The 18264-nt window shown below is 36.5% G+C and overlaps 15 non-coding genes across 15 annotated transcripts; all 15 read right to left on the reverse strand.

Moving 5' to 3' along the window:
• Positions 1-79: 79 nt before the first annotated feature.
• TRNAL-UAA (transfer RNA leucine (anticodon UAA)) lies at positions 80-162 on the reverse strand. The gene has a single exon. It is a non-coding gene; the product is annotated as a tRNA-Leu (tRNA).
• Positions 163-1112: 950 nt separating this feature from the next.
• Positions 1113-1195, reverse strand: TRNAL-UAA (transfer RNA leucine (anticodon UAA)). The gene has a single exon. It is a non-coding gene; the product is annotated as a tRNA-Leu (tRNA).
• A 950-nt stretch (positions 1196-2145) lies between these two features.
• On the reverse strand, positions 2146-2228 carry TRNAL-UAA (transfer RNA leucine (anticodon UAA)). The gene has a single exon. It is a non-coding gene; the product is annotated as a tRNA-Leu (tRNA).
• A 949-nt stretch (positions 2229-3177) lies between these two features.
• Positions 3178-3260, reverse strand: TRNAL-UAA (transfer RNA leucine (anticodon UAA)). Its single transcript has one exon. It is a non-coding gene; the product is annotated as a tRNA-Leu (tRNA).
• Positions 3261-4210: 950 nt separating this feature from the next.
• On the reverse strand, positions 4211-4293 carry TRNAL-UAA (transfer RNA leucine (anticodon UAA)). The gene has a single exon. It is a non-coding gene; the product is annotated as a tRNA-Leu (tRNA).
• A 950-nt stretch (positions 4294-5243) lies between these two features.
• On the reverse strand, positions 5244-5326 carry TRNAL-UAA (transfer RNA leucine (anticodon UAA)). Its single transcript has one exon. It is a non-coding gene; the product is annotated as a tRNA-Leu (tRNA).
• A 950-nt stretch (positions 5327-6276) lies between these two features.
• On the reverse strand, positions 6277-6359 carry TRNAL-UAA (transfer RNA leucine (anticodon UAA)). Its single transcript has one exon. It is a non-coding gene; the product is annotated as a tRNA-Leu (tRNA).
• A 949-nt stretch (positions 6360-7308) lies between these two features.
• On the reverse strand, positions 7309-7391 carry TRNAL-UAA (transfer RNA leucine (anticodon UAA)). The gene has a single exon. It is a non-coding gene; the product is annotated as a tRNA-Leu (tRNA).
• A 950-nt stretch (positions 7392-8341) lies between these two features.
• Positions 8342-8424, reverse strand: TRNAL-UAA (transfer RNA leucine (anticodon UAA)). The gene has a single exon. It is a non-coding gene; the product is annotated as a tRNA-Leu (tRNA).
• Positions 8425-9374: 950 nt separating this feature from the next.
• TRNAL-UAA (transfer RNA leucine (anticodon UAA)) lies at positions 9375-9457 on the reverse strand. Its single transcript has one exon. It is a non-coding gene; the product is annotated as a tRNA-Leu (tRNA).
• A 1888-nt stretch (positions 9458-11345) lies between these two features.
• TRNAL-UAA (transfer RNA leucine (anticodon UAA)) lies at positions 11346-11428 on the reverse strand. The gene has a single exon. It is a non-coding gene; the product is annotated as a tRNA-Leu (tRNA).
• A 1487-nt stretch (positions 11429-12915) lies between these two features.
• TRNAL-UAA (transfer RNA leucine (anticodon UAA)) lies at positions 12916-12998 on the reverse strand. Its single transcript has one exon. It is a non-coding gene; the product is annotated as a tRNA-Leu (tRNA).
• Positions 12999-14886: 1888 nt separating this feature from the next.
• Positions 14887-14969, reverse strand: TRNAL-UAA (transfer RNA leucine (anticodon UAA)). Its single transcript has one exon. It is a non-coding gene; the product is annotated as a tRNA-Leu (tRNA).
• Positions 14970-16456: 1487 nt separating this feature from the next.
• TRNAL-UAA (transfer RNA leucine (anticodon UAA)) lies at positions 16457-16539 on the reverse strand. The gene has a single exon. It is a non-coding gene; the product is annotated as a tRNA-Leu (tRNA).
• Positions 16540-17489: 950 nt separating this feature from the next.
• Positions 17490-17572, reverse strand: TRNAL-UAA (transfer RNA leucine (anticodon UAA)). Its single transcript has one exon. It is a non-coding gene; the product is annotated as a tRNA-Leu (tRNA).
• Between the last annotated feature and the right edge of the window lie 692 nt (positions 17573-18264).

An 18264-nucleotide genomic window follows, 5' to 3' on the forward strand; every position in this document is an offset into this window, starting at 1 on the left:
TCCGAATAACGAAAATTTTCCAAGGGATCAATAATATTTGGGATTGTTAAAACCATTAGTGTCACTTGAACACATCATGTACCATGAGTGGGGTTTGAACCCACGCGGACATTAGTCCATTGGATCTTAAGTCCAACGCCTTAACCACTCGGCCATCCTGGTGCTACACTTTTAAATGTTCACGGTGGATGGGGAGGGGGAGTCAGGATTCAGACTCTTTATCATGGATCTATTTTCTAAGACAGTTAATGTTTCTCTTTATAGTGCAAAACATGACTAGTTCAAGAAATAAAATTAAATGGGAGCTGTCACTTCTCCTAAATTGATGCATTTAAATGAGGCATTGAAAATCACCACTAACTTGTGTTAACCGTTTTTCATGAAATGCTCTGTTTTCTTTTAAGTGCATAATAAAGAGTTAGCAAATGACATCATAATCTACTTCAGACTAGGCAAAGCCAGGGATAGCATTGCTAATGTAGAGAAGAAAGCGAAACAGTGTTTCATCAATCCACTTCTCTGTATGTTCAGTCTATGCTGAATGCCAGGAGGAAAGGATTCCATTTTGGAAGGGAGCATTGATGGAGGTACCTGGTTACGGGACAAAGAGTTATGGATTTCTTCATTTACTTTTCTTTTTCATGCCTTACAAATAGATGTTTGTCAAATCTAGGGATAAGTAGTAAAGAAATTAGTGAAAATCCTAAAAATTGCCAGTTTCCCTTTAGATTTGGTGTGAATATCTAGCAGGGCATTTAAAATTTCAATTCTTTAGCATTACAGACCTGTCTCTTACTCTGTTGAATTCAGAGTAATATGATGCTGTCAAGCAAAGTGGTGCACTTAGCATGTCTCTTTTTGGGTATGGATTTTGGCATGAAATAAAAGATAAAAAAGAAATTGCATAGGAAAGTTGATATTTCTGTATGATCTCAGAAATTTTACAGAAGCCTTTTTGGTTCGATTTAGACAAATAGTTGCAGCAAATATCTTTTGTAGTTTGATTTCTGAATTTGAAACGGGTTGAGTAGAATCCGAATAACGAAAATTTTCCAAGGGATCAATAATATTTGGGATTGTTAAAACCATTAGTGTCACTTGAACACATCGTGTACCAGGAGTGGGGTTTGAACCCACGCGGACATATGTCCATTGGATCTTAAGTCCAACGCCTTAACCACTCGGCCATCCTGGTGCTACACTTTTAAATGTTCACGGTGGATGGGGAGGGGGAGTCAGGATTCAGACTCTTTATCATGGATCTATTTTCTAAGACAGTTAATGTTTCTCTTTATAGAGCAAAACATGACTAGTTCAAGAAATAAAATTAAAGGGGAGCTGTCACTTCTCCTAAATTGATGCATTTAAATGAGGCATTGAAAATCACCACTAACTTGTGTTAACCGTTTTTCATGAAATGCTCTGTTTTCTTTTAAGTGCATAATAAAGAGTTAGCAAATGACATCATAATCTACTTCAGACTAGGCAAAGCCAGGGATAGCATTGCTAATGTAGAGAAGAAAGCGAAACAGTGTTTCATCAATCCACTTCTCTGTATGTTCAGTCTATGCTGAATGCCAGGAGGAAAGGATTCCATTTTGGAAGGGAGCATTGATGGAGGTACCTGGTTACGGGACAAAGAGTTATGGATTTCTTCATTTACTTTTCTTTTTCATGCCTTACAAATAGATGTTTGTCAAATCTAGGGATAAGTAGTAAAGAAATTAGTGAAAATCCTAAAAATTGCCAGTTTCCCTTTAGATTTGGTGTGAATATTTAGCAGGGCATTTAAAATTTCAATTCTTTAGCATTACAGACCTGTCTCTTACTGTGTTGAATTCAGAGTAATATGATGCTGTCAAGCAAAGTGGTGCACTTAGCATGTCTCTTTTTGGGTATGGATTTTGGCATGAAATAAAAGATAAAAGAGAAATTGCATAGGAAAGTTGATATTTCTGTATGATCTCAGAAATTTTACAGAAGCCTTTTTGGTTCGATTTAGACAAATAGTTGCAGCAAATATCCTTTGTAGTTTGATTTCTGAATTTGAAACGGGTTGAGTAGAATCCGAATAACGAAAATATTCCAAGGGATCAATAATATTTGGGATTGTTAAAACCATTAGTGTCACTTGAACACATCGTGTACCAGGAGTGGGGTTTGAACCCACGCGGACATTTGTCCATTGGATCTTAAGTCCAATGCCTTAACCACTCGGCCATCCTGGTGCTACACTTTTAAATGTTCACGGTGGATGGGGAGGGGGAGTCAGGATTCAGACTCTTTATCATGGATCTATTTTCTAAGACAGTTAATGTTTCTCTTTATAGAGCAAAACATGACTAGTTCAAGAAATAAAATTAAAGGGGAGCTGTCACTTCTCCTAAATTGATGCATTTAAATGAGGCATTGAAAATCACCACTAACTTGTGTTAACCGTTTTTCATGAAATGCTCTGTTTTCTTTTAAGTGCATAATAAAGAGTTAGCAAATGACATAATAATCTACTTCAGACTAGGCAAAGCCAGGGATAGCATTGCTAATGTAGAGAAGAAAGCGAAACAGTGTTTCATCAATCCACTTCTCTGTATGTTCAGTCTATGCTGAATGCCAGGAGGAAAGGATTCCATTTTGGAAGGGAGCATTGATGGAGGTACCTGGTTACGGGACAAAGAGTTATGGATTTCTTCATTTACTTTTCTTTTTCATGCCTTACAAATAGATGTTTGTCAAATCTAGGGATAAGTAGTAAAGAAATTAGTGAAAATCCTAAAAATTGCCAGTTTCCCTTTAGATTTGGTGTGAATATCTAGCAGGGCATTTAAAATTTCAATTCTTTAGCATTACAGATCTGTCTCTTACTGTGTTGAATTCAGAGTAATATGATGCTGTCAAGCAAAGTGGTGCACTTAGCATGTCTCTTTTTGGGTATGGATTTTGGCATGAAATAAAAGATAAAAGAGAAATTGCATAGGAAAGTTGATATTTCTGTATGATCTCAGAAATTTTACAGAAGCCTTTTTGGTTCGATTTAGACAAATAGTTGCAGCAAATATCTTTTGTAGTTTGTTTCTGAATTTGAAACGGTTTGAATAGAATCCGAATAACGAAAATTTTCCAAGGGATCAATAATATTTGGGATTGTTAAAACCATTAGTGTCACTTGAACACATCGTGTACCAGGAGTGGGGTTTGAACCCACGCGGACATTCGTCCATTGGATCTTAAGTCCAACGCCTTAACCACTCGGCCATCCTGGTGCTACACTTTTAAATGTTCACGGTGGATGGGGAGGGGGAGTCAGGATTCAGACTCTTTATCATGGATCTATTTTCTAAGACAGTTAATGTTTCTCTTTATAGAGCAAAACATGACTAGTTCAAGAAATAAAATTAAAGGGGAGCTGTCACTTCTCCTAAATTGATGCATTTAAATGAGGCATTGAAAATCACCACTAACTTGTGTTAACCGTTTTTCATGAAATGCTCTGTTTTCTTTTAAGTGCATAATAAAGAGTTAGCAAATGACATCATAATCTACTTCAGACAAGGCAAAGCCAGGGATAGCATTGCTAATGTAGAGAAGAAAGCGAAACAGTGTTTCATCAATCCACTTCTCTGTATGTTCAGTCTATGCTGAATGCCAGGAGGAAAGGATTCCATTTTGGAAGGGAGCATTGATGGAGGAACCTGGTTACGGGACAAAGAGTTATGGATTTCTTCATTTACTTTTCTTTTTCATGCCTTACAAATAGATGTTTGTCAAATCTAGGGATAAGTAGTAAAGAAATTAGTGAAAATCCTAAAAATTGCCAGTTTCCCTTTAGATTTGGTGTGAATATCTAGCAGGGCATTTAAAATTTCAATTCTTTAGCATTACAGACCTGTCTCTTACTGTGTTGAATTCAGAGTAATATGATGCTGTCAAGCAAAGTGGTGCACTTAGCATGTCTCTTTTTGGGTATGGATTTTGGCATGAAATAAAAGATAAAAGAGAAATTGCATAGGAAAGTTGATATTTCTGTATGATCTCAGAAATTTTACAGAAGCCTTTTTGGTTCGATTTAGACAAATAGTTGCAGCAAATATCCTTTGTAGTTTGATTTCTGAATTTGAAACGAGTTGAGTAGAATCCAAATAACGAAAATTTTCCAAGGGATCAATAATATTTGGGATTGTTAAAACCATTAGTGTCACTTGAACACATCGTGTACCAGGAGTGGGGTTTGAACCCACGCGGACATATGTCCATTGGATCTTAAGTCCAACGCCTTAACCACTCGGCCATCCTGGTGCTACACTTTTAAATGTTCACGGTGGATGGGGAGGGGGAGTCAGGATTCAGACTCTTTATCATGGATCTATTTTCTAAGACAGTTAATGTTTCTCTTTATAGAGCAAAACATGACTAGTTCAAGAAATAAAATTAAAGGGGAGCTGTCACTTCTCCTAAATTGATGCATTTAAATGAGGCATTGAAAATCACCACTAACTTGTGTTAACCGTTTTTCATGAAATGCTCTGTTTTCTTTTAAGTGCATAATAAAGAGTTAGGAAATTACATCATAATCTACTTCAGACTAGGCAAAGCCAGGGATAGCATTGCTAATGTAGAGAAGAAAGCGAAACAGTGTTTCATCAATCCACTTCTCTGTATGTTCAGTCTATGCTGAATGCCAGGAGGAAAGGATTCCATTTTGGAAGGGAGCATTGATGGAGGTACCTGGTTACGGGACAAAGAGTTATGGATTTCTTCATTTACTTTTCTTTTTCATGCCTTACAAATAGATGTTTGTCAAATCTAGGGATAAGTAGTAAAGAAATTAGTGAAAATCCTAAAAATTGCCAGTTTCCCTTTAGATTTGGTGTGAATATTTAGCAGGGCATTTAAAATTTCAATTCTTTAGCATTACAGACCTGTCTCTTACTGTGTTGAATTCAGAGTAATATGATGCTGTCAAGCAAAGTGGTGCACTTAGCATGTCTCTTTTTGGGTATGGATTTTGGCATGAAATAAAAGATAAAAGAGAAATTGCATAGGAAAGTTGATATTTCTGTATGATCTCAGAAATTTTACAGAAGCCTTTTTGGTTCGATTTAGACAAATAGTTGCAGCAAATATCTTTTGTAGTTTGATTTCTGAATTTGAAACGGGTTGAGTAGAATCCGAATAACGAAAATTTTCCAAGGGATCAATAATATTTGGGATTGTTAAAACCATTAGTGTCACTTGAACACATCATGTACCATGAGTGGGGTTTGAACCCACGCGGACATTAGTCCATTGGATCTTAAGTCCAACGCCTTAACCACTCGGCCATCCTGGTGCTACACTTTTAAATGTTCACGGTGGATGGGGAGGGGGAGTCAGGATTCAGACTCTTTATCATGGATCTATTTTCTAAGACAGTTAATGTTTCTCTTTATAGTGCAAAACATGACTAGTTCAAGAAATAAAATTAAATGGGAGCTGTCACTTCTCCTAAATTGATGCATTTAAATGAGGCATTGAAAATCACCACTAACTTGTGTTAACCGTTTTTCATGAAATGCTCTGTTTTCTTTTAAGTGCATAATAAAGAGTTAGCAAATGACATCATAATCTACTTCAGACTAGGCAAAGCCAGGGATAGCATTGCTAATGTAGAGAAGAAAGCGAAACAGTGTTTCATCAATCCACTTCTCTGTATGTTCAGTCTATGCTGAATGCCAGGAGGAAAGGATTCCATTTTGGAAGGGAGCATTGATGGAGGTACCTGGTTACGGGACAAAGAGTTATGGATTTCTTCATTTACTTTTCTTTTTCATGCCTTACAAATAGATGTTTGTCAAATCTAGGGATAAGTAGTAAAGAAATTAGTGAAAATCCTAAAAATTGCCAGTTTCCCTTTAGATTTGGTGTGAATATCTAGCAGGGCATTTAAAATTTCAATTCTTTAGCATTACAGACCTGTCTCTTACTCTGTTGAATTCAGAGTAATATGATGCTGTCAAGCAAAGTGGTGCACTTAGCATGTCTCTTTTTGGGTATGGATTTTGGCATGAAATAAAAGATAAAAGAGAAATTGCATAGGAAAGTTGATATTTCTGTATGATCTCAGAAATTTTACAGAAGCCTTTTTGGTTCGATTTAGACAAATAGTTGCAGCAAATATCCTTTGTAGTTTGATTTCTGAATTTGAAACGGGTTGAGTAGAATCCGAATAACGAAAATATTCCAAGGGATCAATAATATTTGGGATTGTTAAAACCATTAGTGTCACTTGAACACATCGTGTACCAGGAGTGGGGTTTTAACCCACGCGGACATTTGTCCATTGGATCTTAAGTCCAATGCCTTAACCACTCGGCCATCCTGGTGCTACACTTTTAAATGTTCACGGTGGATGGGGAGGGGGAGTCAGGATTCAGACTCTTTATCATGGATCTATTTTCTAAGACAGTTAATGTTTCTCTTTATAGAGCAAAACATGACTAGTTCAAGAAATAAAATTAAAGGGGAGCTGTCACTTCTCCTAAATTGATGCATTTAAATGAGGCATTGAAAATCACCACTAACTTGTGTTAACCGTTTTTCATGAAATGCTCTGTTTTCTTTTAAGTGCATAATAAAGAGTTAGCAAATGACATAATAATCTACTTCAGACTAGGCAAAGCCAGGGATAGCATTGCTAATGTAGAGAAGAAAGCGAAACAGTGTTTCATCAATCCACTTCTCTGTATGTTCAGTCTATGCTGAATGCCAGGAGGAAAGGATTCCATTTTGGAAGGGAGCATTGATGGAGGTACCTGGTTACGGGACAAAGAGTTATGGATTTCTTCATTTACTTTTCTTTTTCATGCCTTACAAATAGATGTTTGTCAAATCTAGGGATAAGTAGTAAAGAAATTAGTGAAAATCCTAAAAATTGCCAGTTTCCCTTTAGATTTGGTGTGAATATCTAGCAGGGCATTTAAAATTTCAATTCTTTAGCATTACAGACCTGTCTCTTACTGTGTTGAATTCAGAGTAATATGATGCTGTCAAGCAAAGTGGTGCACTTAGCATGTCTCTTTTTGGGTATGGATTTTGGCATGAAATAAAAGATAAAAGAGAAATTGCATAGGAAAGTTGATATTTCTGTATGATCTCAGAAATTTTACAGAAGCCTTTTTGGTTCGATTTAGACAAATAGTTGCAGCAAATATCTTTTGTAGTTTGTTTCTGAATTTGAAACGGTTTGAATAGAATCCGAATAACGAAAATTTTCCAAGGGATCAATAATATTTGGGATTGTTAAAACCATTAGTGTCACTTGAACACATCGTGTACCAGGAGTGGGGTTTGAACCCACGCGGACATTAGTCCATTGGATCTTAAGTCCAACGCCTTAACCACTCGGCCATCCTGGTGCTACACTTTTAAATGTTCACGGTGGATGGGGAGGGGGAGTCAGGATTCAGACTCTTTATCATGGATCTATTTTCTAAGACAGTTAATGTTTCTCTTTATAGAGCAAAACATGACTAGTTCAAGAAATAAAATTAAAGGGGAGCTGTCACTTCTCCTAAATTGATGCATTTAAATGAGGCATTGAAAATCACCACTAACTTGTGTTAACCGTTTTTCATGAAATGCTCTGTTTTCTTTTAAGTGCATAATAAAGAGTTAGCAAATGACATCATAATCTACTTCAGACAAGGCAAAGCCAGGGATAGCATTGCTAATGTAGAGAAGAAAGCGAAACAGTGTTTCATCAATCCACTTCTCTGTATGTTCAGTCTATGCTGAATGCCAGGAGGAAAGGATTCCATTTTGGAAGGGAGCATTGATGGAGGAACCTGGTTACGGGACAAAGAGTTATGGATTTCTTCATTTACTTTTCTTTTTCATGCCTTACAAATAGATGTTTGTCAAATCTAGGGATAAGTAGTAAAGAAATTAGTGAAAATCCTAAAAATTGCCAGTTTCCCTTTAGATTTGGTGTGAATATCTAGCAGGGCATTTAAAATTTCAATTCTTTAGCATTACAGACCTGTCTCTTACTGTGTTGAATTCAGAGTAATATGATGCTGTCAAGCAAAGTGGTGCACTTAGCATGTCTCTTTTTGGGTATGGATTTTGGCATGAAATAAAAGATAAAAGAGAAATTGCATAGGAAAGTTGATATTTCTGTATGATCTCAGAAATTTTACAGAAGCCTTTTTGGTTCGATTTAGACAAATAGTTGCAGCAAATATCCTTTGTAGTTTGATTTCTGAATTTGAAACGAGTTGAGTAGAATCCAAATAACGAAAATTTTCCAAGGGATCAATAATATTTGGGATTGTTAAAACCATTAGTGTCACTTGAACACATCGTGTACCAGGAGTGGGGTTTGAACCCACGCGGACATATGTCCATTGGATCTTAAGTCCAACGCCTTAACCACTCGGCCATCCTGGTGCTACACTTTTAAATGTTCACGGTGGATGGGGAGGGGGAGTCAGGATTCAGACTCTTTATCATGGATCTATTTTCTAAGACAGTTAATGTTTCTCTTTATAGAGCAAAACATGACTAGTTCAAGAAATAAAATTAAAGGGGAGCTGTCACTTCTCCTAAATTGATGCATTTAAATGAGGCATTGAAAATCACCACTAACTTGTGTTAACCGTTTTTCATGAAATGCTCTGTTTTCTTTTAAGTGCATAATAAAGAGTTAGGAAATTACATCATAATCTACTTCAGACTAGGCAAAGCCAGGGATAGCATTGCTAATGTAGAGAAGAAAGCGAAACAGTGTTTCATCAATCCACTTCTCTGTATGTTCAGTCTATGCTGAATGCCAGGAGGAAAGGATTCCATTTTGGAAGGGAGCATTGATGGAGGTACCTGGTTACGGGACAAAGAGTTATGGATTTCTTCATTTACTTTTCTTTTTCATGCCTTACAAATAGATGTTTGTCAAATCTAGGGATAAGTAGTAAAGAAATTAGTGAAAATCCTAAAAATTGCCAGTTTCCCTTTAGATTTGGTGTGAATATTTAGCAGGGCATTTAAAATTTCAATTCTTTAGCATTACAGACCTGTCTCTTACTGTGTTGAATTCAGAGTAATATGATGCTGTCAAGCAAAGTGGTGCACTTAGCATGTCTCTTTTTGGGTATGGATTTTGGCATGAAATAAAAGATAAAAGAGAAATTGCATAGGAAAGTTGATATTTCTGTATGATCTCAGAAATTTTACAGAAGCCTTTTTGGTTCGATTTAGACAAATAGTTGCAGCAAATATCTTTTGTAGTTTGATTTCTGAATTTGAAACGGGTTGAGTAGAATCCGAATAACGAAAATTTTCCAAGGGATCAATAATATTTGGGATTGTTAAAACCATTAGTGTCACTTGAACACATCATGTACCATGAGTGGGGTTTGAACCCACGCGGACATTAGTCCATTGGATCTTAAGTCCAACGCCTTAACCACTCGGCCATCCTGGTGCTACACTTTTAAATGTTCACGGTGGATGGGGAGGGGGAGTCAGGATTCAGACTCTTTATCATGGATCTATTTTCTAAGACAGTTAATGTTTCTCTTTATAGAGCAAAACATGACTAGTTCAAGAAATAAAATTAAAGGGGAGCTGTCACTTCTCCTAAATTGATGCATTTAAATGAGGCATTGAAAATCACCACTAACTTGTGTTAACCGTTTTTCATGAAATGCTCTGTTTTCTTTTAAGTGCATAATAAAGAGTTAGCAAATGACATCATAATCTACTTCAGACTAGGCAAAGCCAGGGATAGCATTGCTAATGTAGAGAAGAAAGCGAAACAGTGTTTCATCAATCCACTTCTCTGTATGTTCAGTCTATGCTGAATGCCAGGAAGAAAGGATTCCATTTTGGAAGGGAGCATTGATGGAGGTACCTGGTTACGGGACAAAGAGTTATGGATTTCTTCATTTACTTTTCTTTTTCATGCCTTACAAATAGATGTTTGTCAAATCTAGGGATAAGTAGTAAAGAAATTAGTGAAAATCCTAAAAAATGCCAGTTTCCCTTTAGATTTGGTGTGAATATCTAGCAGGGCATTTAAAATTTCAATTCTTTAGCATTACAGACCTGTCTCTTACTGTGTTGAATTCAGAGTAATATTATGCTGTCAAGCAAAGTGGTGCACTTAGCATGTCTCTTTTTGGGTATGGATTTTGGCATGAAATAAAAGATAAAAGAGAAATTGCATAGGAAAGTTGATATTTCTGTATGATCTCAGAAATTTTACAGAAGCCTTTTTGGTTCGATTTAGACAAATAGTTGCAGCAAATATCCTTTGTAGTTTGATTTCTGAATTTGAAACGGGTTGAGTAGAATCCGAATAACGAAAATTTTCCAAGGGATCAATAATATTTGGGATTGTTAAAACCATTAGTGTCACTTGAACACATCGTGTACCAGGAGTGGGGTTTGAACCCACGCGGACATTCGTCCATTGGATCTCAGAAATTTTACAGAAGCCTTTTTGGTTCGATTTAGACAAATAGTTGCAGCAAATATCCTTTGTAGTTTGATTTCTGAATTTGAAACGGGTTGAGTAACGAAAATGCATTTAAATGAGGCATTGAAAATCACCACTAACTTGTGTTAACCGTTTTTCATGAAATGCTCTGTTTTCTTTTAAGTGCATAATAAAGAGTTAGCAAATGATATCATAATCTACTTCAGACTAGGCAAAGCCAGGGATAGCATTGCTAATGTAGAGAAGAAAGCGAAACAGTGTTTCATCAATCCACTTCTCTGTATGTTCAGTCTATGCTGAATGCCAGGAAGAAAGGATTCCATTTTGGAAGGGAGCATTGATGGAGGTACCTGGTTACGGGACAAAGAGTTATGGATTTCTTCATTTACTTTTCTTTTTCATGCCTTACAAATAGATGTTTGTCAAATCTAGGGATAAGTAGTAAAGAAATTAGTGAAAATCCTAAAAAATGCCAGTTTCCCTTTAGATTTGGTGTGAATATCTAGCAGGGCATTTAAAATTTCAATTCTTTAGCATTACAGACCTGTCTCTTACTGTGTTGAATTCAGAGTAATATGATGCTGTCAAGCAAAGTGGTGCACTTAGCATGTCTCTTTTTGGGTATGGATTTTGGCATGAAATAAAAGATAAAAGAGAAATTGCATAGGAAAGTTGATATTTCTGTATGATCTCAGAAATTTTACAGAAGCCTTTTTGGTTCGATTTAGACAAATAGTTGCAGCAAATATCCTTTGTAGTTTGATTTCTGAATTTGAAACGGGTTGAGTAGAATCCGAATAACGAAAATTTTCCAAGGGATCAATAATATTTGGGATTGTTAAAACCATTAGTGTCACTTGAACACATCGTGTACCAGGAGTGGGGTTTGAACCCACGCGGACATTCATCCATTGGATCTTAAGTCCAACGCCTTAACCACTCGGCCATCCTGGTGCTACACTTTTAAATGTTCACGGTGGATGGGGAGGGGGAGTCAGGATTCAGACTCTTTATCATGGATCTATTTTCTAAGACAGTTAATGTTTCTCTTTATAGAGCAAAACATGACTAGTTCAAGAAATAAAATTAAAGGGGAGCTGTCACTTCTCCTAAAATGATGCATTTAAACGAGGCATTGAAAATCACCACTAACTTGTGTTAACCGTTTTTCATGAAATGCTCTGTTTTCTTTTAAGTGCATAATAAAGAGTTAGCAAATGACATCATAATCTACTTCAGTCTAGGCAAAGCCAGGGATAGCATTGCTAATGTAGAGAAGAAAGCGAAACAGTGTTAAATCAATCCACTTCTCTGTATTTTTCTGAATTTGAAACGGGTTGAGTAACGAAAATTTTCCAAGGGATCAATAATATTTGGGATTGTTAAAACCATTAGTGTCACTTGAACACATCGTGTACCAGGAGTGAGGTTTGAACCCACGCGGACATTCGTCCATTGAATCTTAAGTCCAACGCCTTAACCACTCCTGGTGCTACACTTTTAAATGTTCACGGTGGATGGGGAGGGGGAGTCAGGATTCAGACTCTTTATCATGGATCTATTTTCTAAGACAGTTAATGTTTCTCTTTATAGAGCAAAACATGACTAGTTCAAGAAATAAAATTAAAGGGGAGCTGTCACTTCTCCTAAATTGATGCATTTAAATGAGGCATTGAAAATCACCACTAACTTGTGTTAACCGTTTTTCATGAAATGCTCTGTTTTCTTTTAAGTGCATAATAAAGAGTTAGCAAATGACATCATAATCTACTTCAGACTAGGCAAAGCCAGGGATAGCATTGCTAATGTAGAGAAGAAAGCGAAACAGTGTTTCATCAATCCACTTCTCTGTATGTTCAGTCTATGCTGAATGCCAGGAGGAAAGGATTCCATTTTGGAAGGGAGCATTGATGGAGGTACCTGGTTACGGGACAAAGAGTTATGGATTTCTTCATTTACTTTTCTTTTTCATGCCTTACAAATAGATGTTTGTCAAATCTAGGGATAAGTAGTAAAGAAATTAGTGAAAATCCTAAAAATTGCCAGTTTCCCTTTAGATTTGGTGTGAATATCTAGCAGGGCATTTAAAATTTCAATTCTTTAGCATTACAGATCTGTCTCTTACTGTGTTGAATTCAGAGGAATATGATGCTGTCAAGCAAAGTGGTGCACTTAGCATGTCTCTTTTTGGGAATGGATTTTGGCATGAAATAAAAGATAAAAGAGAAATTGCATAGGAAAGTTGATATTTCTGTATGATCTCAGAAATTTTACAGAAGCCTTTTTGGTTCGATTTAGACAAATAGTTGCAGCAAATATCCTTTGTAGTTTGATTTCTGAATTTGAAACGGGTTGAGTAGAATCCGAATAACGAAAATTTTCCAAGGGATCAATAATATTTGGGATTGTTAAAACCATTAGTGTCACTTGAACACATCGTGTACCAGGAGCGGGGTTTGAACCCACGCGGACATTAGTCCATTGGATCTTAAGTCCAACGCCTTAACCACTCGGCCATCCTGGTGCTACACTTTTAAATGTTCACGGTGGATGGGGAGGGGGAGTCAGGATTCAGACTCTTTATCATGGATCTATTTTCTAAGACAGTTAATGTTTCTCTTTATAGAGCAAAACATGACTAGTTCAAGAAATAAAATTAAAGGGGAGCTGTCACTTCTCCTAAATTGATGCATTTAAATGAGGCATTGAAAATCACCACTAACTTGTGTTAACCGTTTTTCATGAAATGCTCTGTTTTCTTTTAAGTGCATAATAAAGAGTTAGCAAATGACATCATAATCTACTTCAGACTAGGCAAAGCCAGGGATAGCATTGCTAATGTAGAGAAGAAAGCGAAACAGTGTTTCATCAATCCACTTCTCTGTATGTTCAGTCTATGCTGAATGCCAGGAAGAAAGGATTCCATTTTGGAAGGGAGCATTGATGGAGGTACCTGGTTACGGGACAAAGAGTTATGGATTTCTTCATTTACTTTTCTTTTTCATGCCTTACAAATAGATGTTTGTCAAATCTAGGGATAAGTAGTAAAGAAATTAGTGAAAATCCTAAAAAATGCCAGTTTCCCTTTAGATTTGGTGTGAATATCTAGCAGGGCATTTAAAATTTCAATTCTTTAGCATTACAGACCTGTCTCTTACTGTGTTGAATTCAGAGTAATATGATGCTGTCAAGCAAAGTGGTGCACTTAGCATGTCTCTTTTTGGGTATGGATTTTGGCATGAAATAAAAGATAAAAGAGAAATTGCATAGGAAAGTTGATATTTCTGTATGATCTCAGAAATTTTACAGAAGCCTTTTTGGTTCGATTTAGACAAATAGTTGCAGCAAATATCCTTTGTAGTTTGATTTCTGAATTTGAAACGGGTTGAGTAGAATCCGAATAACGAAAATTTTCCAAGGGATCAATAATATTTGGGATTGTTAAAACCATTAGTGTCACTTGAACACATCGTGTACCAGGAGTGGGGTTTGAACCCACGCGGACATTCGTCCATTGGATCTCAGAAATTTTACAGAAGCCTTTTTGGTTCGATTTAGACAAATAGTTGCAGCAAATATCCTTTGTAGTTTGATTTCTGAATTTGAAACGGGTTGAGTAACGAAAATGCATTTAAATGAGGCATTGAAAATCACCACTAACTTGTGTTAACCGTTTTTCATGAAATGCTCTGTTTTCTTTTAAGTGCATAATAAAGAGTTAGCAAATGATATCATAATCTACTTCAGACTAGGCAAAGCCAGGGATAGCATTGCTAATGTAGAGAAGAAAGCGAAACAGTGTTTCATCAATCCACTTCTCTGTATGTTCAGTCTATGCTGAATGCCAGGAAGAAAGGATTCCATTTTGGAAGGGAGCATTGATGGAGGTACCTGGTTACGGGACAAAGAGTTATGGATTTCTTCATTTACTTTTCTTTTTCATGCCTTACAAATAGATGTTTGTCAAATCTAGGGATAAGTAGTAAAGAAATTAGTGAAAATCCTAAAAAATGCCAGTTTCCCTTTAGATTTGGTGTGAATATCTAGCAGGGCATTTAAAATTTCAATTCTTTAGCATTACAGACCTGTCTCTTACTGTGTTGAATTCAGAGTAATATGATGCTGTCAAGCAAAGTGGTGCACTTAGCATGTCTCTTTTTGGGTATGGATTTTGGCATGAAATAAAAGATAAAAGAGAAATTGCATAGGAAAGTTGATATTTCTGTATGATCTCAGAAATTTTACAGAAGCCTTTTTTGTTCGATTTAGACAAATAGTTGCAGCAAATATCCTTTGTAGTTTGATTTCTGAATTTGAAACGGGTTGAGTAGAATCCGAATAACGAAAATTTTCCAAGGGATCAATAATATTTGGGATTGTTAAAACCATTAGTGTCACTTGAACACATCGTGTACCAGGAGTGGGGTTTGAACCCACGCGGACATTCATCCATTGGATCTTAAGTCCAACGCCTTAACCACTCGGCCATCCTGGTGCTACACTTTTAAATGTTCACGGTGGATGGGGAGGGGGAGTCAGGATTCAGACTCTTTATCATGGATCTATTTTCTAAGACAGTTAATGTTTCTCTTTATAGAGCAAAACATGACTAGTTCAAGAAATAAAATTAAAGGGGAGCTGTCACTTCTCCTAAAATGATGCATTTAAACGAGGCATTGAAAATCACCACTAACTTGTGTTAACCGTTTTTCATGAAATGCTCTGTTTTCTTTTAAGTGCATAATAAAGAGTTAGCAAATGACATCATAATCTACTTCAGTCTAGGCAAAGCCAGGGATAGCATTGCTAATGTAGAGAAGAAAGCGAAACAGTGTTAAATCAATCCACTTCTCTGTATTTTTCTGAATTTGAAACGGGTTGAGTAACGAAAATTTTCCAAGGGATCAATAATATTTGGGATTGTTAAAACCATTAGTGTCACTTGAACACATCGTGTACCAGGAGTGAGGTTTGAACCCAGGCGGACATTCGTCCATTGAATCTTAAGTCCAACGCCTTAACCACTCCTGGTGCTACACTTTTAAATGTTCACGGTGGATGGGGAGGGGGAGTCAGGATTCAGACTCTTTATCATGGATCTATTTTCTAAGACAGTTAATGTTTCTCTTTATAGAGCAAAACATGACTAGTTCAAGAAATAAAATTAAAGGGGAGCTGTCACTTCTCCTAAATTGATGCATTTAAATGAGGCATTGAAAATCACCACTAACTTGTGTTAACCGTTTTTCATGAAATGCTCTGTTTTCTTTTAAGTGCATAATAAAGAGTTAGCAAATGACATCATAATCTACTTCAGACAAGGCAAAGCCAGGGATAGCATTGCTAATGTAGAGAAGAAAGCGAAACAGTGTTTCATCAATCCACTTCTCTGTATGTTCAGTCTATGCTGAATGCCAGGAGGAAAGGATTCCATTTTGGAAGGGAGCATTGATGGAGGAACCTGGTTACGGGACAAAGAGTTATGGATTTCTTCATTTACTTTTCTTTTTCATGCCTTACAAATAGATGTTTGTCAAATCTAGGGATAAGTAGTAAAGAAATTAGTGAAAATCCTAAAAATTGCCAGTTTCCCTTTAGATTTGGTGTGAATATCTAGCAGGGCATTTAAAATTTCAATTCTTTAGCATTACAGACCTGTCTCTTACTCTGTTGAATTCAGAGTAATATGATGCTGTCAAGCAAAGTGGTGCACTTAGCATGTCTCTTTTTGGGTATGGATTTTGGCATGAAATAAAAGATAAAAGAGAAATTGCATAGGAAAGTTGATATTTCTGTATGATCTCAGAAATTTTACAGAAGCCTTTTTGGTTCGATTTAGACAAATAGTTGCAGCAAATATCCTTTGTAGTTTGATTTCTGAATTTGAAACGGGTTGAGTAGAATCCGAATAACGAAAATTTTCCAAGGGATCAATAATATTTGGGATTGTTAAAACCATTAGTGTCACTTGAACACATCGTGTACCAGGAGTGGGGTTTGAACCCACGCAGACATTCGTCCATTGGATCTTAAGTCCAACGCCTTAACCACTCGGCCATCCTGGTGCTACACTTTTAAATGTTCACGGTGGATGGGGAGGGGGAGTCAGGATTCAGACTCTTTATCATGGATCTATTTTCTAAGACAGTTAATGTTTCTCTTTATAGAGCAAAACATGACTAGTTCAAGAAATAAAATTAAAGGGGAGCTGTCACTTCTCCTAAATTGATGCATTTAAATGAGGCATTGAAAATCACCACTAACTTGTGTTAACCGTTTTTCATGAAATGCTCTGTTTTCTTTTAAGTGCATAATAAAGAGTTAGCAAATGACATCATAATCTACTTCAGACTAGGCAAAGCCAGGGATAGCATTGCTAATGTAGAGAAGAAAGCGAAACAGTGTTTCATCAATCCACTTCTCTGTATGTTCAGTCTATGCTGAATGCCAGGAGGAAAGGATTCCATTTTGGAAGGGAGCATTGATGGAGGTACCTGGTTACGGGACAAAGAGTTATGGATTTCTTCATTTACTTTTCTTTTTCATGCCTTACAAATAGATGTTTGTCAAATCTAGGGATAAGTAGTAAAGAAATTAGTGAAAATCCTAAAAATTGCCAGTTTCCCTTTAGATTTGGTGTGAATATCTAGCAGGGCATTTAAAATTTCAATTCTTTAGCATTACAGACCTGTCTCTTACTCTGTTGAATTCAGAGTAATATGATGCTGTCAAGCAAAGTGGTGCACTTAGCATGTCTCTTTTTGGGTATGGATTTTGGCATGAAATAAAAGATAAAAGAGAAATTGCATAGGAAAGTTGATATTTCTGTATGATCTCAGAAATTTTACAGAAGCCTTTTTGGTTCGATTTAGACAAATAGTTGCAGCAAATATCCTTTGTAGTTTGATTTCTGAATTTGAAACGGGTTGAGTAGAATCCGAATAACGAAAATTTTCCAAGGGATCAATAATATTTGGGATTGTTAAAACCATTAGTGTCACTTGAACACATCGTGTACCAGGAGTGGGGTTTGAACCCACGCGGACATTCGTCCATTGGATCTTAAGTCCAACGCCTTAACCACTCGGCCATCCTGGTGCTACACTTTTAAATGTTCACGGTGGATGGGGAGGGGGAGTCAGGATTCAGACTCTTTATCATGGATCTATTTTCTAAGACAGTTAATGTTTCTCTTTATAGAGCAAAACATGACTAGTTCAAGAAATAAAATTAAAGGGGAGCTGTCACTTCTCCTAAATTGATGCATTTAAATGAGGCATTGAAAATCACCACTAACTTGTGTTAACCGTTTTTCATGAAATGCTCTGTTTTCTTTTAAGTGCATAATAAAGAGTTAGCAAATGACATCATAATCTACTTCAGACAAGGCAAAGCCAGGGATAGCATTGCTAATGTAGAGAAGAAAGCGAAACAGTGTTTCATCAATCCACTTCTCTGTATGTTCAGTCTATGCTGAATGCCAGGAGGAAAGGATTCCATTTTGGAAGGGAGCATTGATGGAGGAACCTGGTTACGGGACAAAGAGTTATGGATTTCTTCATTTACTTTTCTTTTTCATGCCTTACAAATAGATGTTTGTCAAATCTAGGGATAAGTAGTAAAGAAATTAGTGAAAATCCTAAAAATTGCCAGTTTCCCTTTAGATTTGGTGTGAATATCTAGCAGGGCATTTAAAATTTCAATTCTTTAGCATTACAGACCTGTCTCTTACTGTGTTGAATTCAGAGTAATATGATGCTGTCAAGCAAAGTGGTGCACTTAGCATGTCT

This window comes from Pelobates fuscus, chromosome 2 (assembly GCF_036172605.1).
Source record: "Pelobates fuscus isolate aPelFus1 chromosome 2, aPelFus1.pri, whole genome shotgun sequence".
Classification (NCBI taxonomy): Eukaryota; Metazoa; Chordata; class Amphibia; order Anura; family Pelobatidae; genus Pelobates; species Pelobates fuscus.